We start from the raw sequence: 7,630 nt of genomic DNA, 5'->3' as shown, positions 1-7,630 counted from the left end.
GCAGCCTTGCATACAATTATGAATACAGATAGCTATATAAAAACACAAGTATATGAATGTTTGAATACAAACGCAATCACAAATACATACTCTCTCCTACACACATACATGTGCATGCAAATATATACACATTTGTAATAATAAACAATTAAATATTTAATCTCATGCTCATATTTACACACACACAAACACACACATACATAAATATACACATACATACATGCATGCCCACATACTTGCATCCAGGCATAGCTTCTTGTTCATGCAGTCATATACTTACTCTGTAGGGATCCAATAATTATAGACATGTTATCTGTCTTGAGTTAGCAACAAAATGTAACTACAATCTTTTCATGTAAAAATGAAAGGTTGAAGTAAAAGAAACAAAACAATAGTAAACAGGTGAGGAACATTTATTATCAGAATACAAACTATGGTGAGTGCTATGATGGAAAAGGTAAAATATGGCCATGGTAAGACAGCAATGTAGTTGTGATCTCCATCTTCGCTTATAATCTGTATTTCCTTGAAAAAGATATGACTATTACAAAATCTCATGTCTTTTTCTCCACTTGAATATAATTCCCGTACCTACCAAAACAAAAAAAGAAAAACTTACTATGTGCACATAAACCATGTTCTAAATTTAATCCTCCTTGATAATAACCCTGGGGTTGATAAAGTAAGTACCAGTTACACACTGTTGTTGAATTAATGTTTCATCTTATGCTTATGTGAAAAATTAATGTTACAATATCTTATAATAATTTTGATTGTCATTCCATTACTTAGCCTGTTGATAATGCTTTCACATAATTAGAGAAAAAGAGGGTGAAAGAAAAAAGCAAGAGAGAAAAAAAAGAGAGAAGCATGTATGACGTGAGGTAGAGGGAACGTAATCAGTGTTGCAGTTATCTTCACATGTATATGTTTTGTGCGTGTTTGGATCATGTGGGAAATAGTGATTTTATGATGGTACTAAGTATTAAGTTGGCCTTATGCAATATTCTGCTAAACAACTACATTGAAAAATGACAAAGTTAGTATCAATTAGTAGTGCCTTGCAGTAATATGCAGGCTGTCAGGCCTCAATATTTCATGTTAGCATTATAATGACACAGAGAACTTGCATCAACAGTAACAACAATAATATGAACCAAAGTGGGGAGTTGTGTGCAGTAGTTCAATGCGCTAGAAATAGTAGCAAAATGTCCCTTAGATCACATACTACCATCTTTAAAAAAAATTAAGTACTCAAGTAATTTAGTTCTACATGCCCCTAAAAAAAGGGGGTTAACCCCGACTGAAATGCTTTTAATCATAGGTCCACTTAATTAAGATTGACCAAGCAACAAGAGTTTTTAACACAGTGCTAGAGTGAAAGATTTCATTAATAAAATAAAATGAATGAACTAAAAATATGGAAATATTGGAATATTTGAACAATTCTTTTATATTCCACTTTGTTAGGGAGGAAACGGCAGCTGCTATGACCTTTTTAAAGCCACCAATACCAGTGAGAAGAAAGGTAGATTGCAATCTTTACACATAATGATTTACATAATACTTGTAAAAGCAGGAATCACTCCTAACGCAGCTCAGTTCTACCATAGGATAATGTCGCTCTAGCTACAATTTTTTGTTTTATCCTTTTATTCTTTCATTTGTTTCAGTCATTGGACTACAACTATTTTGAAGTACTAGTCATATCAACCCCAGTAATAATTTTAACTTTCGTACTTTATTGTTCTTTGTTTCTGAACCTGAAAAGTTATGGGACTCATCACTATTTTTGAAATCATGTTAATGTAAAGACAGACATAGAAATAACCTCATGCAGGCATGCATACACACATGCATGCACGCACGCACGCACACACACACACACACACACACACACACACACACACACATGCGCACACACACACATACACAAATGACATGCTTCTGCACAGTTTCCATCTATCAATTTCACTCACAAGGCTATAGCTTCTACTGAGGCTATAGTAGAAGACAAATGGAATGTTGTTTGACCAAATCTGAAACCCTATAGTTCTGAAGCAAACATATTAACCGCAAAACTATCTGTGCACTTATGTCTAAAAATATAAAAAGGATTGGATGGTACAATGTTTTTGATCATAGGTTTCCTTAATCAGGATCAGTCTTGAGCTAAACAACACTATACTACATTACTCATCTGATTCACACTAAAAATAGCACTACAATATCTCAAAGCTGTCAAAACTCAATATTCCATGCATATCTTATTTTATAAAACCATGAAAATTGTTCACTTGACACTCTTTGCCTTTTTATAGGCTGCTTGTACTATGCCACACATATACAACGTTTCCTTTTGAAATCAACCAGAATCAGTTTTTTTCAAATTTAAGATAGTTCTTCATCTCTTTTTTTAGGTTCAGAAAATTGTAAATATTATATTTCAATGTGCACACATGCGCGCACACACACACACACACACACACACACACACACACACACACACACACACACACACACACACACACACACACTCTCACACACTCTCACACATATATACATATATAAATAAGTTTAACTTATTTATTCATTACTGCTTCTCTGTTTTCCAAGAAATCACAGTGAAAACACAATTACCACCTTAAATTATTGAAGAAAAAATAGCTAAAGCATAAAATATAACAAATTAAATTCCAAGTCAAACAATTCATTTTTAATTCCAAATTAACACCAATAGAAATAGATATCAATCACAAGTTGGAATTACAAAAGTCATCAAGTGAAAATATTGAAAAAAATGGGTAATTAAATTAAAAACACAGCTTCCTTCATGGAATGTTGTAACAACTGTAACTTGTTAACACTGATAATGTTCATTAATTAGTTTGCATTATATTCACTGATTGAGTCAGGACGTTGTTGTGATATTAATTAACAATGGATGAGTATGGATGTTATCAGTACATAGATGGTGGCTGAGTTTAGATATCATTCTTGTAGTCACTGACTAAAATCTGGATATTACTGCAGTATTTATAACTGGTGAATATGGATGTCATCACTGCAATTGCTGTTTCAGCTCAGATATTGCAGTGATATTAAATAACAAGGGGAGTGTGGGTGTTATCAGTGACAAGATGATGATTAAGCATTGATGATATTATTATATTCATGATATTATTGTATTTACTGACTAAGCTTGGATATTACTGTAGTGTTTTTTGAATAATGGGTGAGTTTAAGCATTATCAGTATGTAAATGATGGTTGAGTATGAATATCATCAATATATTCACTGACTCAGCCAAGATATTGCTGTGATATCAATAATGGATGAGTGTGGATGTCATCAATGTTATCGCTGTCTCAGTCTGGGCATTGCTGTAGTATTAACTCAGTATGGATGGCGTATAGATATTATTGGAATACAGTTGATATTTGAGTATTGTTGTGGTCACCAACTGAGCCTGGATATAGTTGTGATATTAAAGTAACAATGATTGAGTATGGATATTATTATTGTATATTGTAAGGTGGTGAGCTGGTAGAATTGTTAGCATGTCAGACAAAATGCTTAGTGTTATTTCTTTCAGCTTTGTATTCTGAGTTCAAATACCACCAAGGTCAACTTTGCTCTCATCCTTTCAGAGTTTATAAAGTAAGCACCAGTTGAGCACTGGGGTTGATGTAAGCAACTAGCCTGTTCCCCGAAAACTTCAGACTTTGTGCCTATAGTAGAAAGAATTATTTATTCTATCATGAATGAATTTACATATTGCTGTGGAGTTAGAAATAGGTAGGAATGGCAAGTATCAGTACGTAGATAATGGTTGATATCATTGTTTACACTGATTGAGCCAGAACATTCTTGTGATATTAGCAATAGATGAAAAAGATATTATCAATACAAAGATGATGGATGATAGTAGTTATTATCATTGAACCCATTGACTGAGTTTGTATTTTACTGACTTAGTGGTTAGGATATTCGGCTCATAATTCTAAGGTCTTGAGTTTGATACCCAGTGGTGCATTATGTCCTTGAGTGAGACACTTTATTTCATATTTTCACCAGAGTCCACTTATCTGGCAAAATGAGTAGAATCTGTATTTCAAAGGGCCAGCCTTGTCATACTAAATCTCCCTGAGAACTACATAAAGGTTATGTCAGTCTGTGGAGTGCTCAGCCACTTGAATGTTGATTTTATGAGCAGGCTGTTCTGTCAATCATCATAACCAATGGAGTGCCAGTTATGTTAAATTAACAATGGATCAGAATGAATATTATCAATACACTAATGACAGATGAGTGTGATCATCATCTATATAGACACTAACAAAACCTAAACATTTCTCTGAAATCAATAATAGGTGATATGAATATAATCAGTACATAATTGATGATAGACTATGAATATTATTATCATTGTAGTTAACAACAGAGCACTGATATTATCAAATTTGATAATGGATGACATGGATATTATCATGTAATGATGGTTGGATCTGGATATTATCATTTCAATCACTATCAAGTGTTAATAACTAAATGAGGATATTGCTATGAATTAATAATGGATGGCTGAATGTGAAGATTATATTGTGTTAACAATAGGTGAAACTGACATTGCCATTGTATTTACTGGATGAGTATAAACATCATAAAGTTATTATAAATTAATTTTGATGCATATAATGCAATTTTGATTCTGATGCACATTTCATAACCAAATAAATAAAACGAGTCAAATTTATTAATATATTTTGCTCAAAAAATATTTGTTTACCCAGCTTTAATGAAGCTATAAGGGAGCCTCTCTGCAGGCAATCAACTGGCTAGAATTAGCAGTCAAATCTCTGAAATCCTATACTATTATCTTAGATAAAAGATACATAGGATAAGTCTCTAATATGGTCACAAGTGACTGTCTATGATCGTAGATCTCTTCAATCAAGGCTGGCATAGGATTAAACAAAACAATTAAGTCGTGACTCTCAGTCATCAGAATATCCAATATAAAGGATTTTTAAAGAATAGAATAAAATTTATTCAAAAATAGAATAATAATGTTTTAAAATATTTATTTTTTTATTTCAAATAAGAATATATGTTCATTCTTGCTTTAAAATAAGTTTCGAAATAATGCTATTTTATTTATAAGAATTGTATAGGTCAAATTTAGTCTTTTGCTCATTAGATCAAGGTAATTCACAAACATACAGATGGATGTGAATACATCGACACTCTATCTCATGTATCTCCTCTTGAACAAGAGGAAATACATGGTATAGAGAGCCACTGGAGTGGCCATAGGATATGTGATGAAAGAACTTTGACAAAAAAGCTAAAATAATAATAATAAATCTGAAGTGTGTGTGTTTAATTGGTAAAATATGACTATCCCCAAGTATAAGAATATTTGTTTCGACACGATTTCACATCAATAATCTTGTAAAACAAATATATAAACATGTATATATATACAGGCATACTTCACCCTATATCATGAATTGGTTCCAGGAGACACAATTTAAGTCGAAAAATGACTTAAGTCGAATTAACTTGTCTCTAGGCTAAACTGATAGTAACCATTCCGAGTTCTGTACATTATTTATGAATTCATTTTCAATAGTACATGGTTAATAAAAACCTATTTTAAGCTTACAAACAAATCATTTTTATTTTTTAATACAGTACAGTAAAAAAAAAAGTAATCTAAATTTATGAATACAATTTGGCAGTGTTTACCATACATCACAGACGCTTTATCTATGAATGCAGTTTGCAATAAGACATGATAAAATAAAAGCCTTTTTTAAGCTTAAAAAACAAATTCAATAATTATTGTTATTTTGGGTTAATGCTGACATTATTACCTGGAAACAAAATTGAAAAAAAATAGTGCAACAGGTATAAAAAAAAAGGTGTAGGAAACGAATATGAAAACAAAAATGCCCAGAAATCAACAGGGGGTGAGAAGAGGCCTTCAGAAAATTCACAAAATCCGATGTTTTTCCTTCATAACTTTTAGGAAAATGGGGTTTTTTTTAATGAAATTTTATATAAATCCTTTCAAACTGTATAGATTACAATTATAAAGAAATTTGTGGAGAAATCTTTTCCGAGAGGGTAGGGAGAGGACTTCAGAAAATTCACAAGATTCACAAGATCCGAGATTTTCCCTTGTAACTTTGAGGAAAATATAATCCTTTTGAAATCACAAATTAGGCTCTTTCTCAGGAACTTGGATGCTAAACATCCCTTTGAAGAGTTCGGGACCTTACTTCTACTATATATATATCTGTAATATATGTGACAATTATTCAGTTTCGGATGTCGGGGCAGAAATCTGCCCTTCTCCTTACAGTACTTCTCTGCTGCTGGGATAAAATTATTGAAGAACCAATCTTCAAAAACAGCAGGAACCCATGCTTTTGAATTAGCCATTCATATAGCAGGGAGAGATGCCTTGGGTATGCTTTTTAGGGCACAGGGTTTGTGTGCAAGATGCACAAGCAATGGCTTTAACTTAGAATCTCCTGCACATTACCTCCCAACATAAGGGACACATGTTCTTTTGAGACCTTATAGCCTGGAATAGTTTTCTCCTCCTTGGAAATGAATGAATGGTCTGGCAATTTTTTCCAATACAATCCAGTTTTGTCTACATTAAAACTCTTTTCGAGAAGAAACCTGTTTTCTTTGATGATTTTCTTAAATGTATTAGAAATTCCACTGCTGCTTGTTTGTCAGCTAATGCATTTTTCACCTTGCTTCTTAATGGAGTGATAACTTCTTCATTCTTTAAATGTCATGAACCATCTTTGAGTTGCTTTGAACTCTACATCTTCCTCATCTGGATATTTCTTCTTCAGGTCCTCAAACAAAGATAGTGCCTTCTCTTGAATGATTTCTTGACTAATAGTAGCCTAACAATCCAAAGAGAAAAGATTTTTCCATTTCTCCAAAGATTTTGCCTCTTTTCTTATTGATGACTGTGTTCTTCATGCCTGGGGCTTCAGAGTTGATATGTGCTAAAAAAATCTTGTCCTTATTGCGTACAATCATTGATACAGTTGTCTGACTCATCCCAAAAGATTGTGCAATTGCTACCACTTTTTCACCTTTTCATGGCTTTTTATCATAGCCAGTTTATCTTCCAGAATTTTAGCATGATGCTTAGCACTTTCACTATGAATTTGCTTAGGAGCCATGTGGGCAAAAAATAAAGTAAAAAATTAATGAGAATGAGAAAGTAGCCAATAAACAGACGCAAACAAATCTGAATTCAAAATAATTGCAAGAATCACTAGTGACAACAACAACTAACAGTAGATATTGAACTACAGTGCAATATGAGCTCTGAAAGACTGATAAATAAGACAACACAGCTGGTTTCATGATTTCATTCACTAAGCTACATTACTTTATGGTGTGTATCTTAACATTTACTGTACATATTTTAATATGATTCTATATGCTTTTATTCTTATTTATTGTACAGTAACATGATTTTATGTGCTTTTAACAGTTTTCTAGTGATTTTACAATTCCAATATTTGTGGCAGACAGACGTAAAGTCAAGTAAAATGGCTTAACTTGATTTTTATTTTTCCATATATTATTT

The 7,630-nt window shown here is 32.4% G+C and overlaps 1 long non-coding RNA gene across 1 annotated transcript in view; it reads right to left on the bottom strand.

Moving 5' to 3' along the window:
* Positions 1 to 397: 397 nt before the first annotated feature.
* LOC149135129 (uncharacterized) overlaps positions 398 to 7,630 on the bottom strand; it is a 7,709-nt gene continuing 476 nt past the window's right edge. The window contains exon 2 of the long non-coding RNA XR_016242263.1: positions 398 to 591. This is a non-coding gene — a long non-coding RNA (uncharacterized LOC149135129). The remainder of the gene's footprint in view (positions 592 to 7,630) is intronic.

This window comes from Octopus bimaculoides, chromosome 6 (genome assembly GCF_046866305.1).
Source record: "Octopus bimaculoides isolate indiv1 chromosome 6, ASM4686630v1, whole genome shotgun sequence".
Lineage (NCBI taxonomy): Eukaryota > Metazoa > Mollusca > Cephalopoda > Octopoda > Octopodidae > Octopus > Octopus bimaculoides.
Note: the sequence above shows the minus strand (reverse complement) of the source record. Positions and strands in the feature narration are given on the sequence as shown.